Source organism: Rhinoraja longicauda, chromosome 18 (genome assembly GCF_053455715.1).
Source record: "Rhinoraja longicauda isolate Sanriku21f chromosome 18, sRhiLon1.1, whole genome shotgun sequence".
Lineage (NCBI taxonomy): Eukaryota > Metazoa > Chordata > Chondrichthyes > Rajiformes > Arhynchobatidae > Rhinoraja > Rhinoraja longicauda.
Window position 1 is genome coordinate 16,435,162 of NC_135970.1, and position 24,910 is coordinate 16,460,071.

The following is a 24,910-nucleotide window of genomic DNA, read 5'->3' on the forward strand; positions in this document are numbered from 1 at the left end:
GATGGCCAATAATAAAAACAGTTATTGGTCCCCCATTGCTGTGTTGTTTTGGCACACAAATGGGCACACTTTAATTTCTGTATTAGAGAGAGAGAGAAAACTGTGTATTGAATGTTATTTGGAAAGAATAGAGCACCTAGTGCAACCTAGAAATAGAGAGTGCAGAGGACCAACTAAAAACATCAGAAAAGGCTTGAGGATTATGATATTCTGTGACTCCACATTTTTTCTCATCAACCATCAGGATCTTGAAACACCCTCAACAACCTGAATCACAACCCCAACTCTGCATCAATAACTATGATCTTTGGACTGCTGTGGCTGCTCTCCATATTTTGCTTTTTGTACTATTATGGTCTGGTTTACTTAGAATAACTGATAATTTATTGTACATTTATTGTTGTTGTTCCATCTAATGTTCCTGTAAAGTTGCAGCACATAAAAGTTTCAAAAGTGAACAATGTTAGTTGGTTGAATGTTATAGTCAGAGTCATGCAGCGCCAAAATTCATGCAATTAAATTCATGAGACACGATCTTCCAAGCTCAAAACCATGTTGACTATCTCAAATCAACCCCTGTGTTTCCAAATACAGGTCTACTGCTGATTTTCCGTCACCCTTGGTTCCCGAGCCTTGCTGGATTTTCCATTTTGCCAGACCAACAGAGGTCACAGCATCTGAGAGGAATTGAACAGGACTGGAATGGCCAACCTAGGCCACCAGGGGGCCGAGATACTGGCTTGCAAACTTTGGCCTTGGAAGTCGGCTACGGAAACTCATCCACCGGCTCTGGCCGGGCTGGAGTTCCAGAGCCCCGTCGATCGAGATCCCGATGAGGTCAAAATCGTCTGCCTCACGTGGCCTAGGTGCCGCATTTTCGGGGGGATTTCCGGGAGGGGGAAGTTCAAGTGCATCCTTGTAATTTTGTCTGGATTAAAGGTGGTGCTGGACCATCAGTTACCAGAAAATCGGTAGTGGACCTGTACATATATATTTTATCCCTCAGAATCCTCTCGGCTTACTGGTCTATAGTTCCCAAGTTTTTCTTTGCAGTCCCTCTTAAATGGAGGAACAGCATTAGCTATCCTCCAGTTTTCTGCAACCTCACTCATGTTGAATGACGATTCATATATCTCAGCCCTAGTTGCCCACAGTGTCCTTGGATACATCTGATCAGAATTATCTACGGGTCATCCAACACCAGCTTGACAGTAATACGGACTGTCCTCAAGACGTCGCCATTAACTATCCCTGAAGTTAGTTCTAAGATGGTTGGGGAATGGATGCATTTAGATGATGTGGTCCTGGAACTGTTTTTGCGAGAAGCAATCTTATCTTATCACTTAAATAAAATTGCTATTTTTTTGTGGGAATAGAGCCATTTGTCCCGGAGGCATTGCTCCTACATGTAACCTGCTTCCATCAGTTTTCTCTGAGCAAAATTAGTTGATGATGTGGTTAAGGTTCTGATTAGGAGCTCCACACGTGCATGGCAGGGTGTTTCAAACCTTTTATGGAGAAATGAGATTATTAATAATGACCAAGTCTGAAGTAGTTAATAATTATCCATTGATTTCAAGGAAAGAGTGCTCCACATTGATTTATTATTGAGCAACTGATTTTCAATTTAAATATGATTTGTCACCTGTTATACAGGATGTTGCTACCACAGCTGGCTCATGGATAACAACACTCAACAGAATGAATCAGAGACCAAAAGAGAGGAATTACTGATTCTCAACTATGGCATTGGAGATGCTGGGAAAGTTGGTATAACTAAAGAGTGTACTTGCATTGGGGAAGTTGGGCATACAGACAACTAATGTGATGGATGTGCCCAGAGGGCATAGAGCCGTTTACAGGTATGGTAGTGATGGATGCTTCCAGGGCATATGGCTCGGCTGCCACAAAAAAAGAAACAAGATTATATACGCGGTGAAGACTATATATCGCAAAAACACTTCCAGTATCATGTTGCCTAATTGCAACCATTCCCCAATCATCCTCCACAAGAATTAATCACACATCTAACACATCATGGAGCTCTTCAACTGCATGGCATCATATGTACTCATATATATACTTTCGAGTATGCTATTCATAGTCATCACTCCTCTTTACATTTTAGTTCTCAGGAATTGTTCCAGAAACCTGTTAGTTCTGGATAGGTTTAAAGAAAAACACCTGTCATAAATAAGAGGTGGGTGAAGAAACCTGCTGACCATTTGCTATCTGGTATGTACTCCAAATGCCTGGATGATGGAGATAAAAGTCTGTAACCAGCCATGGCTAATGTCTGGATAGTGGCTGAGCTGCACAATGGGGGGGGCAGCTTGCAAGTTGCACTGGAGTGAGTGAGTGATAGGGGAGCAATATCAGGATCTGTGAGACAGGTGACTAGCAGGGGGAGTATCAGGCTTCTCCCACTTCAGGCTAAGGAGAGGTTTCCAGTGAAACACATCAACCCAAAACCTTTCTCTACACATATGATATTTCCAACATTTTCTGTTTAAAAAAAAGTTTTCCAGTATTTAGCTTTTATCTAAATTATAGGAGCCTTCTTACCATGTGCATTATTAGAGTTCATCATATGGGCAAGTTAAGTGCTGGGCCACATGAAAACTGATGACTTATTCAGTTGAAATGCAGGTTCTAAGTTCACAAAAAATATTAATCTTTAAACATTGAACATAACAGAAAATAAGAGAATTTCTTAAATGGTTGAGAAATTGTATAGTGTTGATGTTCAATGGGGTTATTCTCATGTACAAGTTTATAACGGCCAATGCAGCAAGGGGTTAAGAGGTCAAATGTTATGTTTGCCTTTACTCTGACAGGATTTGAATTTAGGAATAAAGAAGTCTTATGGGCCTTGGTGAGAAAGCATCTGGAGTATTGTGAATAGGTTTCGCCTCCTCATTGCAGAGGGAGTGGAGATGCTTTACTAGACTGCTTCCAGAGAAGGCAGTTGTCAGATGGTGAGGGACTGAGTAGACTGGGACAGTATTCACTGGATTTTTGAAGAATGAGAGGAGTTCTCGTCATAGCATTCAAAAGTTTTCAAGGGTTTGACAAGCGAGATGCAAGAAGAATATTTCCCATGACAGAGGAATCGAGAACCAGAGATCACAATCTCAGAATAATGAGGAGGCCATTTAAGACCAAGAGGAGGAGAAATGTCTTCACTCAGAGGTTGAAGGACCTTTAACATTATCTACCAGAGGGCTGTAGAGGTTCAGTTGCTATGTTTGTTCAAAGCAAGAATCGCTGTATATCTGGACATTATGGGAATCAAGGGATATGGGGATAATGCAGAAAGGTGGCCCTGAGATAGATTAGCCATGATTCCGATGAATGGAGGAGTTGAGTTATATGGCTTAATTGTGCTCCTAACTCTTCTGTTCTTATGTATAAGCATAACTTCTTTCCCTAATAAGAAAGGCTCTGTTTCTCTGGACAGAAATGCATTGCCAGATCTGTCTGCCCTGTTGGATGCAAAATGTCATCAGAAAAATATGTGATTGTAAAGAGTAAGCTTTGGTAGATTCATCTCATCATCATGTAGAACTGAGATTATAAACAGACTAATAAAAAGGAAATGCAGATGTTGGTTTATACCAAAGATAGACACAAAATTCTGGAGTAACTCAGCAGATCATGCAGCATTTTTTGAGAAAATGGATAGGTGACGTTTCAGGTTGAAACCTTTCTTCAGACTGATTGTAGATCTACAATGGGCTTGTAGATTGTAGATCTACAAAGACTGAAGAAGAGACCCGACCCAAAATGTCACCTATCCATTTTTTCTTGAGATGCTTCCTTTTCAAATCTTTTTATTAAATTTCAAAAAATGATAAGCATAACAGTGATATTGATACATAGGGATCAGGATTACATTAACAACAAATGTAACCTAAATATAAATCCAGTTTCAAAATACATATAGGGTATAGACCTCCCAGTCTCTATGTAATTATAGATAAAAGGTTAAAAGAGAACATATATATAAAAAAATAGATTAAAAGAAAAAAAAAATTAAAAAATTAACCCCCGAAACTCAAATAAGCAAACAAATAAAAACCAAAAAAAAACAGAATCTGGGCTGCAAAAAAAATGTCAACAGTTTAGACCCCTGTTTGTCGTCAAATCTGTTCCACCAAATAAAGGCAAAAAATTATTATAACGGCTGGAGAGCAAACAACTTATATCGTGTGAAAATATTGAATAAAGCTTCCCCAAATCCTATCAAATTTAACCGAGGGTTCAACAATATCACTCCACATTTTTTCTAAATTTAAACATGCTATCGTTTCAGAATACCAATGGAGTGTGGTAGGAGGATTAGAGTCTTTCCATTTAAATAAAATAGATCTTCTGGCAATTAATGTAGTAAAAGCAATCAACCGACGGGCTGAAAGGGACAGATGAATAGAATCTAACATTGGTAGCCCAAAAATTGCAGTGATAGGATGAGGTTGTAAATCAATACCTAAAACTACAGAAATAGTATCAAAAATTTCTTTCCAATATTTTTCCAAAAGTGGGCAAGACCAAAACAGCGAAGCCACCTCAGAATTACATTTATCACAAGGATGATTTATATGACCATAAAAACGCGCTAACTTATTTTTTGACATATGTGCTCTGTGAACCACCTTAAATTGTATCAGAGCGTGTCTTGCACACATTGAAGAGGTATTGACTAATTGAAGAATCCTCTCCCATTTCTCTATAGGTAAAGAAATTTGAAGTTCTCTTTCCCAATCATTCTTAATTTTATCAGATGTGCCTACTTGTAATTTCAAAATCAACTCATAGATATTAAACCTTTCTGATAAGGATTCAAGTGTAATTTTTTTTCTATGTTTCAGTTTGATGTGATAACGGAAAAGAGGGTAAAGTAGCCTTAAAAAAATGTCTAATTTGCAAATACCTATAAAAATGTGAATTAGGCAAATTATATTTACTGTTCAAAAGACATAAAACAACCCAATCTCGTAATTGTAAAAGGTAACGAGGCCCCTAGGATAGAAGCCAATGATAACCCCTGCATAGATTCACGTTCAAGATTTATCCATCCTGGACATTGGGTATCCTCTAAATCTTTTGTCCAAAACGTTAAGTAACGAGCATTTGAGATGCTTCCTGACCTGCTGATTTACTCCTTTGTGTCTCTTTGTTATCAGACTGCTTCATCTGACACCATGGTTGGGTCTAAGGCTGGAATTTGCAGCAATGGTTTATGGTTTTATGGACCATCAGAATTAGGTGACTTTCAGTCTTCATGATAAGCTGGAATTGTTATTAATCAAAATATGCATCTCTGGAATTCTCATCACATGTAATGTAGAGATACCATCACTGGAGGTATTTTAAAAAGAACACAGATAATTATTTGAAAGATTGCCAGAAGACAATATGAAAGTCATACAGAAGAGGAGGCCTGGGGCAGATCAGCCATCAATATGTGGATGATATCCGCTTATTTCGCAATGCTGCTAATGTCCCCTTACTGGACTGTGTAGATCATAGAACTTTGGGGAATGCAGGGAGAAAAATCATTGATGGCCATACTCTAGCTAGAACAGGAAATGTAAAATTGGAAGCATGCCCAAAGGGCAGCCCAATTATTCTAGATAATGGAGTTAATTATTCCAGATAGGCCACAGAGAAATGCACTGGAACAACATTCACAATAAGTGCCCCTTTTGGCGATGGTGAAAAAGATGACCGCAGAACTCAAGCAGGGAGTGACTAGATAGTTGGAATTTGGAAGGCACTAACATTTTGAAGAATTAAATTTACTTCTATAATCTGAAAACATCAGAAATAACTATTTCATGTTGTTAAAAATCCAACAATGAAATTTTTGAAATACTGATATACAGCAGCAGCAGACTGTCACAAATTAGCAGCTAATAGGACCTTTAAATGTCAGAAATAATCAAAACATCCATTAATATAGTTGTGAAATGTGCAGTTTATGAGAAAAATAGCTTATTTGCAACTGAGAGAAATCAGATATAATCCCAAAGCTCTCATCCAATCGTAAACTCAGGTGCAATGCAATGGATAAAAGTAAATATAAACTAATTTTTAATTGTGGGAATCTCTCACAAAATAGCCAAAGAACCTTATATGTATGCCAGTTCATCATTAAAATAATTAATCCACGGTTATCCGCATGGAGGACATGACAGGATGGTTGGAAGAAGTTGATGGACATTGAGAAAATTAAACTAGTCAGTTATAAGTATTGAATATTGAAATGAATTCTCAAATTTCAAGGAATACCCCCCTATACTTTCCATTATCTTTCCCACGCCCGCCCTCCCCCCATCCAGTGCACATACATTTCTCTTGGCATCAACCAACCCCAGTCACCTTGTTCCATTCCCCTCCAACGCACACTCACCTCCCATCCTAGATTTACATCTTTCCCTTTTATTACCCCTCTTTTTCCCCTATCCTATCCCTTTCCACCCATATCCATCCCTCCAGCTGTATATTTCACTCCGCCTCTTCTCTCTTTATCTGAAACCCTTCTGTTTCCTTTTCACCTCTAGCCTCTGTCACTCCATCCATCTGCCTATACAAAAAGCCTAATCTGTATCCACCTATCACTTGGCTGACTTTGTCCCATCCCTCCTTTCTTTTCCAGCTTTTTCCTCCTTTACTCCAATCAGGCTGAAGACGGGTCCCAACCTGAAACATCGTCTATACATTCCCTTCACAGTTTCTGCCTGACCCTTGGAGTTCCAACACTTTGTATTTTGCACAAATTATGAGTATTACTGTAAAAGAAGTAACATACGTAAAAGTAGGATACATAAAGAAAATTATAAATATTAAATAAATTTATCTCCAATGTAGTCAGACAAGAAAATCTTGGTTTGAATGAACCAAATAAATTGTTGCTGCGTTTCAGTTCTTGTACATCATTTACAGACTTCCCGGAGAGTCACTATCTTACACAAAGCGTAACTAAGAAATAAGATAATATTTGAATGGCTGCTGAACCTTTCCTCTGTTCTCCCCTGGAAATGGAGATCACAGAATTCCATTTCCAAAGTTTAGATCAAAAAGTAATCTACAAGCAAAACCAAATTTCAAAACAATACAAATGTTCCTATTGACAGTTTTAGCTTTATAAAATCTCCGTTAAATAATGGATAAATAAATTGCATATGAGTGCCCTGATATTTATTAATAATCAAATTGTTAAGGCCTTAGGGTTTAATCAGCACAATTTTAAAAAGGGCAAATAATGCAAAATATTGAATATTGAAAATGTTTACAATTGACTCTACAAATTATAATGCAAAAGGAGAGGGCATGCATAACCTTCATTGCCTCCTTCAAATGGAAATTCATTCCTGTTCAGATATTATACGAAACCACAAATAATGAAAGAGAATTATAAAGATGATGGAAAGTATTAGCCTTTGAAAGCTTTCAAGGGGACCATGCCAGGAAACCTTACAATTGAGCAAAGAGTGGAAGAAGCTGAAGCCGATTTTAGCCGATCCAAGTTTAGGGCTAACACAATCTTCTTCTTGGTCATCACCATCAAATTTTAACATTCACCTTCATGTTATAATATTCATCCGTAGAAAAAATTCTGTTGATTTTTTTCCACTAAATGAAAATATCCAATAACGCAGGTCGCACGACTTACTTAGCCTTGAATCTGACAGGGTATTCCATCTCACTTGACATAAATTGTATTCATAAATAGGATTGTCCTTTGAGAACTATCCAATATTAATTGTATTCTGCAAGGCCCAGTTAGAATTTCATCAGGACAATTGGCAAAACAGGATGTCAATATTCACAACATGAGTATCCCATCTTCTGGTTGGAATCCTATCAGTCTACAAAATCCATACGGTTACCATCAGAGATGGCAGGAACGGGTTGAATTCTGAGTGGATAAATGACTTTTCATTTTTAACTGCTGTGCTATCTTGTTCTGGCTTCTTTGTGTGTCTCTGCTGTTCTGCTAGATGTACATATTGCCTGCAGTCCTCATCCTACATGCACAATGCAGCACACTCATCAAAGCACTCAGAAAGCTGGCAGTGAATCTCAGCCGAGCTTTACATTAGAACTGCAGCTCCTCACCACTTCAGTTGCACAACATAACCTTTAAAACATGGCACAGGCTTCTAAACCAAACTTGTAATTCAAATTCAAATTTGCCGTACTAATCACGCCATGAGATTAACCAAGCCATGTTGCACCACACATATTTCAATAAAACACAATTGTGTGTTGAATAAAGATATTTTGCCAAATTGAGAGGAAAAAGGTAAAATAGATCATGCAATAGATCAGCTGAAATTTAACTGCTCTGCGCTAGTTCGAGGGACAGCAAAACAAAATCAAAGGTTTATTTGAATTTTGACCACACTTGCCTGCTAGGGGAAGCAAATTTCCTTCATATACAGCTTAATGACCATAAACATCACTAAAAACCCCCTAAACAGCCCATTGCCACCACCCTTTCCCCATCTGACCCAACACTCTCAATTCCTCAAATTATCTCATATGATAAAGACGGCATGGTAGAATCTTTGATTGCAATGTTGGCCACAGAAGAAAGGTTTCGACCCATTCCTTCTCTCCAGAGATGCTGCCTGAATCACTGAGTTACTCCAGCATTTTGTGTCTACCACAGATTCAATATGCAGTTTTGTGTTAATATCAATTCTGAAGGCATTAGAATTGGCCATATCACTTTAATGTAAGGAAATTCAAAATCATGAAGTAAGGTTAGACTTTTCATATTATCCAGTGATTAGGGAAACAATAAAGCTTGGCTGAGAAATTCCACCATGTTTCTTCCACTTTAAAACTGTTGTCAATCATGCGAACAGTGCAGAGATTGAATTTCATTTGTTTACAGAACAGCATTGTTGAGTTTCCCTGTGCAACATTGTACTAAAAATGACATTGTTGGATTCAGTGCAGCATTCTTTGTACAGGTGTTACCAGGGCCGGATTAACATAGTAGCAAAAGTACCATTTGCTACGGGCCCCGTGCTTTCGAGGGCCCCGAGCGAAATGCTTGAAATCGGCATCCCTAAATGCTTGAAATCGGCATGGACGCTATGTTGTGGGCGCCGCTCCCCAACCGCCGCGGTTTGAATGTATTGGCGGGGCTGTACAGACCAATGGGCAGCCGGCGCGTCACCGTCCCACTCCGCCGGTGGCGGTGCCGCCTCCGTTGGGGGCTCCTGGAGGTCGCAACAAGGTGTGGCGAGGTCTTGAAATCCCGGGTTTGTATGTGTGTGTTTGGGCTGACTCGGTGTGGAGTTTGGCAGCAATGCCGCGGGGGAAAGCTCAGCAGGTCAGAAAGAGAAACATAGTTACTGTTTCGAGTTGGCGACCAGTCGTCATTCCCAAATCACTTTAAGTCGGACGGTGGAGCATTGTGACTCCTTGTGTAAAGGTCGGAAGGTGGTTTCTAAAGTGCAAGTGGGGATCTCTGCAGAGTATGGGATGGATGTACATCATGCCCTTGCATTGGGTGGCGATTGCAGTGAGGGCGAGTGCGGCCAGAGCCTGCTCCATGTGTATGTTGGTGCTGGAGACATCAAGGGCAGCTCACTCGGTGTTGGTGGCACCGGCTTCACACCTGTTATGTTCAGCACGGCATAAAGATAAAGTACACTCACACGTTCGTTGCCTGAATCGCGCCAGCCTTTATTTACCCAGCGTTCTCGGCTAAAGGAACACCCACTCATTAACATGGCACATGAATATGCATGAATACATTACACTGCTCTCCCTTTTTTTAAGTATTAAATCCAAGTACTCAGTTACAATTTTGATGTTGTGATACTTGATTTAAACCAATACCTTTAACCATATTCACAAAATTTCAAATGCTAAACATAATACATTTATTTTACATATTCACACATTTTCATTTTAGTTGTAGAGTGAGTTGTCTAACTTACAAATTTAACCTAATTACTGGTTTGCGGTTCCTGCCTGATCGTCTAACTAACAGGTGCAACAGGCGTAACAGATGTACGTATAGACTCAACTGTTGGCTTGTTTGGCTCTATGTTAGTACACTGACCTTGACTAGACAAGTCTGTTTCTTTATCTGTACTCACTGAATTTTGTGTATCAACCACAATAGTCTTTTCTAACTCACTTTCAGATGAATACTCAGGGATTAGGAATTCATGCTCAGTTTTTGGTTCATCTTTGGCTGGAATCATTTGATCCACATGAACACTTTTGATCTTGTCTCCAACATCCACTAAGTATCTTTTTGTTCCACACACTTCCACTATTTTCCCAACATCCCATTTGTCTCGACTGGACTTGTTGGGAGGACTGAGCACACGAACTTGCTCATCTGGCTTGAAGTTCCTCTCCTTTTTGTGGAAGTCAAAGTGGTGTTTTTGACTTAACTGTTTTTGCTCAACTCTTGAGGCCAAATTGGGTTGAACTAGACTTAGGCGTATTCTTAGCCTTCTCTTCATCAACAGTTCTGCAGGTGAATAACCCGTAGTTGTGTGTGGTGTGGTTCTGTACTTCAGCAAGAAACTAGCCAAACGATGTTTCATGCTGAGCTTTGAACTACCCTGCAAAACCTGTTTCTTGAGAGCCTCTTTGACTACTCTAACAGACCTTTCTGCCGCCCCATTGGAGGCTGGATGGTATGGAGGAACAAGTGTGTGTTTTACCCCGTTACGCTGCATGAACTCTTTGAACTGTTCTGAACGAAACTGAGGTCCGTTATCAGAAACAAGTTCTTCTGGTAAACCATGACATGCAAAAACCGATCTCAACTCGTCTATGGTACGCTCAGCAGTAGTGCTTGACCCCATATGCTTAGCCTCAATCCATTTGGAATGACTATCTACTAGTACCAGAAAATTATCATTACCCTTTTCACAAAAGTCTACATGAACTCTCTGAAACGGTCTACTTGGCCATAACCAGGGTTGCAGTGGTGTTTTTGGTGATTTACTGCGGCAATTTTGACACACGCTACATTTGCTCACCAGTGACTCAATGTCACTGTCTATACCAGGCCAATATACAAAACTTCTAGCAATTGACTTCATGCTAACTATGCCAGGATGTTCGGCATGAAGTTCGTACATAATCTTGTTTCTTAAAGACTCTGGTACAACCACTCTGTAACCCCACTTTATGCATCCCTGCTCGCATGATAATTCATGTCGTCGATTATAGAAAGGCTTCAGTTCCGAGTTTGATCCACTCTCGATTTCAGTCCAACCATTCAATGTCTGTTCATAAACACTCTTCAGCACAGTGTCTTCTCTTTTCAGCTGCAATTTCTGTTGCAGTCACTGGAAAGTCTTCATCTATGACTTGCAGTGTGTAGATTGAGTTCTCGCTTCCCACATCAGAGTTCTCATGGGGCAATCGGGACAACGCATCTGCCACTGCGTTGCATTTGGAGCTTCTGTACTCCACCTTGTAGTCATACTGGGACAACAAAATTGCCCAGCGCTGCATCCTTGATGCCGCCATGGAAGGTATAGCTGACTTGGGACCCAGTATCGTGAGTAGTGGTTTGTGATCAGTCACAAGGGTGAATGGTCTGCCAAGAAGAAACTGGTGGAATTTCTTGATTCCGAACACAATGCTGAGTGCTTCCTTTTCTATCTGTGCATAGTTGCGCTCACTTGGTGATAGGGTGCGGGAGGCAAAAGCAATAGGCTTTTCCTGTCCGTCATCCATTACGTGGCAAATCACTGCACCTACACCATAACTTGAAGCATCACAAGCAAGTTTCATCTCGCGCGTCGTGTCGTAGTGAACAAGGAGTTTGTCACTTGTCAGGTTTTTCTTGCAGATGTCGTATGCATGTTGTTGTTCCTTTCCCCACATCCAATTCTCATCCTTTTGTAACAGATGATGTAGTGGCTTTAGCACGGTTGCTAAATCTGGAAGGTATCGTGCATAGAACTGCACCATCCCAAGGAATGATCGTAGCTCTGACACATTGTTGGGCTTTGGAGCATTCACAATTGCTTCAATTTTCGCCTTCACAGGGCGCAGTCCGTTGGAATCTACTTTGAGTCCAAGGTAGATCACCTCTGATTGTGCAAATGCACATTTGCTCTTTCGTAGTTTGACGTTGTGGCAGTTCAGTCGTGTGAGAACTTGCTCGAGTATCTCCAGATGTTCTTCCATGCCCACTGTGAATATCAGTAGATCATCCTGGTTGCACATACAGTGCGGAATGCCTTGCAACATTTTGTCCATGACGGACTGAAAGATTTTCGGGGAAGATTTCACACCATAGGGCAGCTTTGTGTATGAATACAAGCCCTTATGTGTGTTGACGGTCAGGCACTGCTGACTTTCTTTGTCAACATTGAGTTGGGCATAAGCGTGAGACAAATCCAGCTTAGTGAAGACTCTTGCTCCGCTAAGTTCTGCATACAGATCCTGCGAGGTTGGCAAAGGATACTGTTCGTCGTCAACAGCTTGGTTGATTGTGACTTTGTAGTCACCGCATAGTCGAACAATTTTGTCAGCCTTGAGCACGGCCACAATTGGCGTTGCCCAGTTGCTCTGGTCTGTCTTCACGAGTACTCCATTCCGCTCCAACCTGTTGAGTTCTTCCTCCACTTGTTGCTTTAGCGCATATGGTACTGGTCTTGGTCGACAATACACAGGTGTCACATCTTGCTGCAGTCGAATGTGTGCAGAGTACCCTGTTATTCCCGTGTAACTATCAGCAAATATTTCAGCATGTTTGCTTATGACATTTTCAAGACGTGATCTGGACGCATCGATGCTGAAAATGTTCTTCCAGTCTAATTTTATTTTACTCAGCCAATCCTTTCCAAGGAGGGTTGGTTTATTTCTGTAGCTGGCCACTATGATGGGCAGTGTTACTGACTGTCCATTACACTGAACTTTGCAATTCATTTGTCCGCACGTCTCCAAGGCTTCGCCGGAGTAGGTTCTCAGCTTGACCTTACTCTCGGACAATGGTGTCTGTGAGAACTTTGTTTCATACAGGTCTTTGCTCATGACCGAACAGTCTGCTGCCGTGTCAATGCACATATCAATTAACTGTTCATTAACCAATAGTTTAATTTGAAAGTCCTTGTCTTGGCTGGTTGTAGGCTTATTGACATCAGTTGCATGAATGATGTACAACCCAAGTTCATTATCATCCGGGTTCATCTCTAAGTTGTGAACTCTTTTCTGGTGTTGTCGTGTGTTTCCCACTGTAAGCTTGGCCCGACATGCTGAGGCGATATGGCCTTTCTTCTGGCAGTTATAGCACTTAGCTGTTTTGAACTGACAGGATTGGGATGGATGATTACCGTTGCAACGATAACAACTGGCTGCACTCGGCTCCCCGCCATACTTCGGTTTCAGTTTGGCCCCTTTTGGTTTGGCCATAGGCGCTGCTTTGTGTGTGTACACGGCCACTGCAGTATGTGGTGACCGAAACTCGCGAGCATTCTTTGATGCCATCTCCATTGTAGTAGCAATCTTGCATGCTATCTCAAACGTAAGATCAGGAGTGCTCATGAGTCTGGACTGAATTCGTTCGTCCACTAGACCACAAACAAATCTGTCGCGTAGTGCGCGTTCAAGAAAGGTTCCAAAGTTACAGTGCAACGTTAACTTTTTCAAGGCAACAATGTACTCACTAATTGTCTCGTTTTGCTTCTGGTTTCTCGTGCCGAATTTGTAGCTTTCTGCAATTTCCAGAGGCTTTGGGTTGAAGTGCTCCTCCAACTTCTTTATAATGTCACTGAAAGGCACATCTTTTGCCTTTATGGGCGCAAGGATATTCACGAGTGTGCCGTACACTTCAGGTCCGATCTCCGTGAGCAGAATCGCTTTCATGCGTTCACGAACGGCCTTGTTTGTTGCAGCCACTACCTCTCCTTCACCACTGGTCTCCGTGATGTTGTTTGCCATGAAGAACATGTTTACTCTCTCCATATATGAGCTGAACGGCTCTCTACTGTTGTCAAAGATGCCCAGGCTTCCGATGTAGCCCGTGGACGCGGCCATTTTGTCCTTCTCTTTTTTTTTAAACAAAGGAACGAGGAGAGTTTTTTTCCTTGCACAAGCTCAGATTTCCTCCCTGGTCTGGTGTAGCAAAGCACCTAAAACTTAGCAGTACAAAAGCTATGCTAGCTATGCAAAAAAAACTGTCTCCTCCACAATCCCGTCCTCGTCGCCAATTTTGTTATGTTCAGCACGGCATAAAGATAAAGTACACTCACACGTTCGTTGCCTGAATCGCGCCAGCCTTTATTTACCCAGCGTTACCGGCTAAAGGAACACCCACTCATTAACATGGCACATGAATATGCATGAATACATTACAACACCATGTTTCCATTGGGACGACTCGGCCCCCTGGTGGCCGGCGCCTTCCTCTCTTGCGAGCAGGTCTCGCCCGCTTTGACCCTGGGCTCCACCGGCATCATGTGCAGGTTTGTCGGGGATGCTGCTTTAGTCTGTGGGTTCTGGGGAGGGGAAAAGAATCGGGTGGCCCGGCGGCTTCCCGCCCACCCAACCAACCAACCAACCAAACATGCCCTCCAGGACAGCAGAGTCTGGCTCAGTTTGCCGGCCGCCATTGGTGGAGCGGGGGCACGTGATCGCTGACTGGGTGAGGTCACGTGGGATGCGGACGGTTTCATCACCTTGTCCCGTATTTAAGGTCCCTTTATAACATATGCTATGGGCCCCGCACTAGCTTAATCCGGCCCTGGGTGTTACAAGTTCTTCCATTTGTTATGAATTAACTCGCCACAGGGGTGCAGTGCTGCCGGAGGCTCACCTCTGTAAAAAAAATAATAAATAAACCGGGGAATTTTAACTAGTGGGGAATTTAACAGCGGCCGCTCCGGCACCAGTGACAGCTCCGGCACCTAAACAATTAGCACAGCAACACTGCTCACCAAGTATATACCTAGTAGGTAACTCTTAATGGGACTTCAGACAATACAAGCAATGCCCTTTCTGCAACTGGAGTGTTGCTACTTAATGAATGCTGCAGTAATGGAAGAGGAATTGGAGTGGGATAGGAGATTGCTCATAAAATATACTGAATGTGGAGGGTGTACACAGAGATTCTCCTTGGCTTCAGCCAAACAGTCCTGGAGGAAAGTCCCCAGGAGAAAGCCAAGTTAAGTCATGTTTGATGTCATAGGCACAAGAAAGGTGAGGTTCAGGTGCAATGAAATTCTTGATTACAGCAACGTCGCAGGCACATAAACTCAGATTACACTCAAAATATAACCAATTCCTTCTCTCCTGAGATGCTGCCTGACCTGCTGAGTTATTCCAGCATTTTGTACAAGCTTCGATTTGTACAAGCATCTGCAGTTATTTTCTTACATTCAAAATATAACTTGCACAAAAATGATACAAAACATTGAAAAGAAAAAGTCTGTGCAAATACAAGACATTTGTACAAACCACAATTACTAAACAAATCCATAGATGTGCAAGAGGTGGTCCATAGTTTTCTGTTTTTGATGTAGGATTAGGATTTTGCAGGTTAGTTCTATGCCCTGATGGCTATCAGATTGTAGTTGTTCCTGAACTTGGTGTTGTGAGACTTCAGGCTTCTGTACCTCCTGCCCAATGGTGGTAGCGAGAAAGGACCTGGACCAGATGGTGAAGGTCTATGATGATAGTTGCAGCCATCTTAAGGTGGCACCTCATGCAGATCCTTTCTGGGATCATCCCCCTTATGCTTATATGCATCTTGATGTTTGCTATAAAAAGAATAGGAAGGAGGATAGCCCTGCCTGATTACAACTTTTACCGCCCCAAGATAACGAGAATTAATTTCCAAACGTTGACTCACTCCTTGAAGTTTATTTAGGAGCATACCTAATTTTTCAAAGACCTTTCTTTACTTCAGGCTATTACGCAAATGTCCATCTCACTAACCCACACATGGCGATCATATCCTCAGGTTGCTCATAGTCCTGGGACCTTTCTGCAACTATTTTACCTTCTGCTCCCAGGAGGCATCTCTTATTCCACTCTGCAGTCTTCCTTTCGATGGCAGTTGATCAGATCATGTGGACACCATAAAAGATTTTACTGGTTTTATCAGGAATCTGGACATGGTGTCTGGTTTATTGTCATCATGGATGATGCAGTGAAAATTATCGCCCAGAATGTCCACCTGAACACCAAGAGCTGCTGCAATCAGGCAGTTACTCTATCTTTAACGTATATGAAATGATTAAATGGAGTGGAATGGTTTTATGTACTACAAGGAGAACAACATCCCACCCCCATTCCTCACCCAGCCCCCATCACCTCCTTTACTTCACTGGTGGTAAAGTTGCTTCCCAGCAGTCGATGCCCTGGCTGAAGAAATGTTGGCTCCAAACCAGATTTGTGGCTAGATTGATGAAATGTGACCATTTACAGTAGCTGTTTGGATATTGCGTCACTCTTTTACCCGAACAGCACATCAGCCTTGACCCTGTGAGATACGCCATGATCTCAATGCATCCTATCCAGTTGCAGAGGGGAGTGCTGACTCTAAGTTTCACGCCTGAGACTCCAAGTACTCCTGCCTGTGTACTGATTAGTGCCAACTTCATACATTTAAGTTAAAGTGTACATTTCAAAAGGCATTGTGTCACAGCAAGCATTGAGATCCATCCCAAATGATTTTTAAAAATCTGTAACTGCTTTGAAGAGATATTATATTTAATCTTAAACAGAAGGCAATTGAGCAATGATGAGCCAAATAAAATCCTGCAGTATTTTATTTGGAGTGAGACAGTGTTTAAAAGTGAGACAGGTTTGAAATTAAAAGAACGTATTTAAACAACGTTTATCATGACCTCGAGATGTCTCAGTACTTCATAAACAACACGTTGCTGAAATGGGGAAAACTGGCAGCCTGAGTAGCTTTGAAGCCAGTCGTTACAATTCAAATTACATGTGCCTGTTTAAAGCAGGTAGAGCTCACAGGGATGCCATTTTAACCAAACCTGTAGCATCTAATTGTCATAAATTTTGCTTGTGAAGCATTGTTATGCATGTACCCTTGACATAAAAACCATAAAAAACAGACACAGAAAAATCCAGCGTAAGATTGGAAGCTTGATTTTTCAAACAGTTTACATGTGAAGCTCAAGCATTTGCTAAGTTACAGCATTGATTCTAATAACTTTAAGCAATGAATGCTACATAATAACTATGAACAGTTTCTGTAACAGTGTGAATGGAAATATAACTAGAAGCATGTCTTATCAGCAACATTACATCATTTTTGTTCAGGTCCTCGGACAATATTACAGAGCCTATACATTACAATCTGTTGTCTTTTCTGGAACAATTCAACTGCGACTTATGACAACCACGTTATTCACAGTAATAACGAGTTAAAGAGTTTACTTTTAGTTTTCAGTTTTCCAATGTTAAGTGGATGCAAGTCTGAACAAAAAAAAACAGTAGGATGCTTTGAAACCAGCAATAAAATCAATTAAAGCTGTCTTTATGATTTATAGCTTTTATTCCAGATTTTATATATCCATTTTCAACAAGCCTCAAATGAAATTGGCATCAGTTGTAATTAAAGTGGAAAATAATTTCTGCTTTACGCAGGGTTATATGTATCCCAGGAAAAGTCACCATTGTTTCTACATGCTTTATAAGGCCCCACCTTCTGCAATTATAAGATACCAAAGATGATAGGTGCTTAAGTAGATTACCATAGGACTAGAGTGTACAAATCACTCAATGTTTAGTTTAGTTCAATATTGTCACCTGTACTGAGGTACAGTGAAAAAAGTTTTTGTTTGCATGCTACACAGTCAAAGAAAAGACTATACAGGATTACATCAAGCCATCCACAGTGCACAGATAAAGAATAAAGGGTCCAACATTTAGACCAATGTAAAGTCTGATGAAGCCCAAATAAAGATAGTTCAGGTCACCAGTGAGGTAGATGGATGGTCCTGATGAGAGGACCGTTCAGTTGCCTGGTAGCAGCTGGGAAGAAACTGACCCTGATTCTGGAGGTATGCATTTTCAAACTTCTGTATCTCTTGTCTGATGGGAGAGGGGAGAAGAGGGAGTGACTGGGGTGAGAATGATCCTTGATTATGCTGGTGGCATTGCTGAAGCAACATAAAGTGTAGAAGGAGTCAATGCAAGGGAGGTTGGTTTGTGTGTTGGTCTTTTCTACATCCACAATTCTCTGAAATTTCTTGCAGTCTTGGATAGACCTGTTCCCAAACCAGGCTGTGATGTATCCTAATAAAATGTTTTCTACGGCGCATCTATAGGTTAGAGAGGATTGTTGGGGACATGTTGAACTTCCTCAGCCTTCTTACGAAGTGTGCTATTGGTATGCTTTCTTGGTCATACCTTCAATGTGGCTGGTCCAGGCCAAATTACTGGTGATATTTATTTCAAGGAACTTGAAGCTTTCGACCATCCCTACTTCAGCATCATCAATGTGTGTGTGTACCAGGATGTGTGTACTGCTTCACTTCCTGAAATCGATCACAGTCTCCTTTGTCTTTCTGACATTGAGCAAGAGGTTGTTGTCTTGGCTCCAAGCTACAAAGTTCTCAATCTCCTTTATGTACTCTGTCTCGTCATTATTTGTTATCTGGCCCACTATGGTGGTGTAGTTTGCGGACTTGTAAATTGAGTTGGATTAGTATTTGGCTGAACAGTCATAAGTATATAAGGAGTATAGTAGGGGCTGAGAATGCAACCTTGCGGGGCACCGGTGTTGAGGATTATCATAGAGGATGATTTGTCACCTACCCTCGCTGATTTGTCACCTACCCTCGCTCTGTTGGTTAGGAAGTCAATGATCCAGTTGCAGAGGGGAATGCTGACTCCACATTCCATGCCTGAAACTCCAAGTATTCCTGCCTGAACATGTGTGACCTGTCTTCAGAGTAGACATTTTTCTATTGACCAAACTATTACACTGAAAACTATACAATGAACTGGTGCAGTTTTCCGTTGCTGCCACAACTCTTCAAGCCATAATGTTCTTCCAAAGCCTTATTTGGGATGTGCATAGAATTAGCTGGTCAAGTCCATCTCCCATTAAAAAGGTACTGGGCATTCCTTTGAGAGACCTATCAGTCTATTTCCTGGAAGCAATTATTGAGAAGACACAGAAGTTTGAAAACAATGTTGGCTTTCCTGCTGCATAACAGTTAGGAAACTTTCACACAACCACTGTGTCTAATTAAACAAGAAAGATTTAATTGCTTTAATGTGCATGAAAACATTGCACATTGTGCCATTTGTGTAGTTAATTGTTTGCTCACTTGGGATTGACAAATCTAGAAGGATCATTCTGAATTTCATTTCAATCTAATTTCATTCTGTGTCACTTCCACCCCTTCCCTTCATCACCCCAATTCCACCCCGCAATCTTTCAATTCAAGCAATATCCATTAGCTACAATTTACACAAACTATACAGGAAATTATCATGAAAGACTTGCTAAATTTTCCTCAGCAACAATGCTTGCAAGTCCTTCATTTTATGTAATCATCACCATTTCCGGTCCAGGTTGCGTCCTCAAATGAGTCCCAAGGAAGATAAATTGTTCATGTATTCCAATGACATTCGTTCTAAAGAGCACAAGACAGCATGCATGAGAGTGGTGTACTCCCAATTCCTGAACTAGCTGCATATTCTGCCATTATGTCTCCTATATCTCCTGCCTACACATCAGCCAATGGGCCATTTCCTGTTTCCTACACAAGAGAGTTGGCTATTCATAAGGGACTTAAAAAGCAGCAACATTTTACGTAATGTCTGAAATAAACATGGCAAAAACATTTTAAGATGCTTCACCGGTAGCTTTATGGACAAGATAATTGATGGCAGGCTATCTCAGGGGACATTAGATGTAGGAAGGAACTGCAGGTACTGGTTTAAACTGAAGATAGACACAACATGCAGGAGTAACTCAGCAAGACAGGCAGTATTGCTGGATAGAAGGAATGGGTGATGTTTCGGGCTGAGATCCTTCAGACTGAGAGCCAGAGGAGAGGGAGACACAGAAATATGGAAGGGTACGGTGTGAAAACGAGACATCAAAGGGGACGAAGCTCAAGGAAAATGTAGAATAGATCATTGTTAGTTAGGGGAAGGTGACAAACCCATTCCTTCTATCCAGAGATGTTGCCTGTCCCATTGAGTTACTCCAGCATTTTGTGTCTATCTTAGGCGGACATTAGAGCAGGTGTTCACAGGAATGTCAAAGATATAAGTTTTAAGGAGAGTCTTAGATGGAGAGAAAGATAGGGAAAGTTTGGGGAGATAACAAGCTATTGTGTCTTAAGTGAAAGATCTATAGGAAACCCTGAGAACTATTTCTTTGCGATTTTCCACAGATTAAAATGATCACAACTCATTATTAAAGCCCCTTGGAAATTTGACCACTGGCCTCCTCCCCATCTGGTGTTTAACCCCTCTGACCTTTAATTTCTTTTAAAATTGTTTTTCTGTGATACTCGCCAATTTTAGTGAACAAACAAAACTTGTCCCTTCTTTTTTAGTTTAGTTTAGTTTAGCGATACAGCGCAATAACAGGCCCTTCGGCCCACCGAGTCCACGCACATTAACGCTATCCTACACACACTAGGGATAATTTATATTTATAGAAAGCCAATTAACCTACAAATCTGTATGTCTTTCTAGTACTACTCTCTCCAAAGATTCTGCCTGATCTGATGAGTAACTCAGAATTTTTGCATCAGATTACCAGTATTTATTGGTTTTTACATTTTGTTCACACAGCTGTTTTTAGTTCCTTTATATTTCTCTCCAGAAGTGATGGTGTTTTGAAATCATTTTTGAATGAGAGAAATTATTATGTTATCAATATTGGATATTATACCACAACTAGAATCAAAGGATGTGACTTTTTGTGATCAAATATTTATTCAGATGGCTGAACAATATGTAAAAGAAAGGCACTCATTATTTTATTACTGGAAAAGCTATGTGATGTAATATTTTCAACAAATCGAATCATTGTGGAGTTAAACCTGCTCTCAAGCTGTGCGATTCACTCAAAATTCTCCTCACGTGATGATTAGAAAAAAATAATGATGTTGAAATTATCTTCCATGCTATCAGTGTACTATTACACTGGTTTACTTTATATGGAGTATTTCTTTCATTTTAATTACAATTTAATGTATGAAGCCATTATAGGTTCATGATGGTCGGCATTATTCTTATTATTAAAATTGTAAATCCATGCCTAGTTCAAATAAATAATTCCAAAAGATAGGTCAAAATCACTGATTACAAATGTACTCCTCAGCTTACACAATAACTGTATTTGCCAGCTCTGAACTCAGCAGAGGGGTAGAGTGGATGGGAGTGCGGTATAACATCTTTTGATGATGAGGATCAATTGTAAAGCTCAATAACAAATCAATGTCATCATGTCATAAACCTCACGAGAAAATGGAAAAAATGACCTTGTAATGTTTTTTTTTTTAAAAGACATATGATGCTACATTTATAATTTGGAAATTTCCAGACTGCCAACTCAAAGAAACAGACAGACCATGGCTTATTCAGGAACTGCCTTTAACCTAGTATGTCTGACATCCACAAAGTGATAAATAAAATTAATCAACCTGTCGACCAAATATATCAATGCTGAAATATGATGACATGATCTTCAAAAGGTTCTAACTCAGAATTTTAATAATGAAACCACATGTGCAGTAACATCCTTAATGTAGCACAACCAGATTCTCTGGATAAAAGACTGATATGTCCAATTAAACAATGAATGAAACATTCAACACACAGCTGCTACTATTACATTGAGGATACAATAATATTTGGACAGACTAAAAGCTTCACATGAATTATTGCATTAAGGGTTAAACTAAATGACTGCTTTGAGAAGATGTCTTTCGATGGCACCTGGAAGGTTCGCTGCAACCAGTAACAAATTAAAGAAAGAGATCAAAGAAATGGATATTTACCATTCGAAGAAGTTGGCCAGGCGACCTGCTGTTTTTCTCATGTCCACCAGGGTTAATCACAGGCTACACGTGAACTCTGTCATACTATATATGCTGGACCATCTTCCTCCGGGCACCTGTAGCTGACAGTGCCGAGTATTTGGGGCAGATTCTGGTGATGATGCTTATTGAGGGTGGGGGATGTGAGGAGGGTGGGGGGTTGGGGTGTGGTAGGCGATGCGTCAGAAGTGAGCCTTGCACTCTTCTCTGTGTCTATTTCCTAAACCAGAGGAGACAAAGAATGTTGATTCTGCCCAGCGAGCTGGGATACTAATCAAGGTTGAAGGAAAAATGCTCCGGATATCACGATTCATCGACAAGTGTTTTGGAGCAGCTGCCGTCTTCACGCCCACATCCCTGATTAAATAGTGTAGGCTATTTTTTTTCTTTCTTATTCTCTTTTTGCCCCTATATTTCAAGCCCTCTCCTTTTCTTTTCAGCTCAGTGCTTTCATAAACAGGATACATTCAAAGCCCACCCACACACGCACGTATATGTACACATCACATGCTGTCTTGAATTCTGCAGAAACATGAATAGAAAAACCAAAAGAGAAAAGAAGCAGCAAACAATGCCAGAAGGAGTGTGCAGAATATAAACAAACTGCTTCTAGGTGCACCAGAGCAAAATCAGACGGCACTAAAAAAAAAAACAGTAAATTCAAACTTCATCTCTGCCGCATACAAAATCTCATTACTGCTGTAGGAGAGTTATGCACAGCCTGAATATTGAAAAAAAACATAACATAATGGACTCATTCCTCAAAGGGACCACTCAGCAAATGTGCTGGAGTGGCTCCTTAAACACCTCTCATGTTTGCACTCCTGCATTCTGATCAGAGCCCCAGGAAGGATCAGAGTGCTGTGGGGGGAACAAATTTAAAATGAAAGAAACAGTTGGGTTCAGGCAAATGTGAGAGAGAAGGTTTAAGAAATGGAAAGGATGATATTTTTCTTCATGTTAATTTAATTTTTTGTCAAACAATTAAATTTCAATCTCACATTACCTTGCCTGTACTTTACACAGTTATAGTCTTGTAGTATGGAAACAGTCCATTCAGCCCACTGATTCCATGCCAACCATCAAGTGCCATTTTCAAGTCAAGCATAGTTTATGGGAATATGCACAAGCTCAGTGGGATCTTGCTCCCAGCAGCATCACAGGCATATCAACTCAGAAAAGAAATAAAACATAAATGATACAAGATAATGAAAGGAAAAACGAGCGTACAAAAAGCAAGATGCTAGAGTAAAGCACAATAAGTAAACAGGTCCATGATGGTGTAAGAGTTGATCTGCAGTTTTCCATTGCTGTGTAGGATTAGTTGTGCAGTTCGGTTCAAGAACCTGATGGTTGTGAGAAACTATCTTCTTGAACCCAGTGGTGCGTGATTTCATGCTTCTGTACGTCCTTTCCAATGGTAGCAGTGATGTCAGGGTGTGGCCTGAATCTTTAATGAAAGATGCCACCTTCTTGAGGCAGATGCTTTCTCTAGTGCGGTGGGGTGTATCGTGATGAACCAGGCAGAGTACACCACTCTGTGCAGCCTCTTGCATTCCTGGCATTGGAATTGCCACAACAGGTTCCAGTCAGTATACTCTCTAAAGTGCATCTAGAACTTTATTAGAATATTTGGTAACAAGCTGAATTTCTTCAAACTTTCCACACTAATCTTACATTGATCTAATTTTATTCTCCCTACATTCCCATCATCTCTGCTTATATTTTACCATTTACTGAGACATCATGGGCAATTAATAACCAATTAATCTCTCATCGAGCATGTCTTAAGGATATAGGAGAAAACTGGAGCATGTGGTGAAAACCCATGTGGGTACAGGCCAAACTCTACACAGACAGATCAGGATCGAACCCAAATCAGCTGTGACTCCACGGGCTGCACCAATTTGATTGTACTGATCATCAGAAACGATAATATCCTTTAGATTAAAATTGCAAACAGTAATGAGACAGCAAAGAAAGGAATTGTGGTCTTTCTCATTCTAAGTTGGTTTGTAAGTTGGATTTTGAAGGCAAACAAAGTTCTAGAAAAAATAGATAAGTAATAGCAGTGAAGAGTCGAGAAACAGACTGAGGGTGAGTTGTGCCTTGGGATCTCATCTGCGGCAGAGGTGAGCTGTACAATAGAGACAGGTTGCATCTAAACTGGAGGGCGAGGAATATCTTTGCGTGGAAGTTTGCTGGTGCTTTTGAGGAGGCTTTAAACTAATCTGAGAGTAGGGTGGAACCCAAAGTAGTAGTGTATTAGGTGTGAAAGATGAAGCAAATATAGAGGTTAAAGCAAGCAAGTCCAATTGGCAGGTCAGGCAAGGACAGGGCGGAGAGCATGGAAAGTCTGATAGGTTAACCATTTACTTTAATGCAAGAAGCCTCACAGGTAAGGCAGATGAACTCAGAGCATGGATTGACACCTGGGATTGTGTTATTATAGTATTATGGAAACATAGTTGAGGGATGGATAGGGATGACAGCTGAACATTCTGAGGTACCGATGTTTCTGGTGTGACAGAAGCATCAGTAAAAGTAAGAGAAGAGGGATAGTTGCACTATCGACTAGGGATAAACATGTCAATATTTAAACAGGATATCTCAGGAAAACATTCAGTGGGTCCATATGGGTAGAATTTATAAATTAAAAAAGGCTGATGAGATTATATTACAAAAGACTGATGGCTAATATTGTGATTTTTTTAAAAGAAGAGCACCAGGGATAAGTCCGGGAGCTATAGGTTGGTGAGCCATAAATCAGAGGTGGGAAAGTTAATAGAAGGAATTCTGAGGTCAGATATATCTGTAATTGGAAAGGCAAGATCTGACTAGGGATAGTCAGCTCAGCTGTGCGCATG

The 24,910-nt window shown here is 40.7% G+C and overlaps 1 protein-coding gene across 6 annotated transcripts in view; it reads right to left on the reverse strand.

The window, feature by feature from the left end:
- ptpn5 (protein tyrosine phosphatase non-receptor type 5) overlaps positions 1-22,496 on the reverse strand; it is a 102,509-nt gene extending 80,013 nt beyond the window's left edge. For all 6 annotated transcript variants that reach the window (XM_078415159.1, XM_078415157.1, XM_078415163.1 and 3 more), the window contains exon 1: positions 22,005-22,496. The gene's annotated coding sequence lies outside the window, so the exon portion shown is untranslated. The remainder of the gene's footprint in view (positions 1-22,004) is intronic.
- Between the last annotated feature and the right edge of the window lie 2,414 nt (positions 22,497-24,910).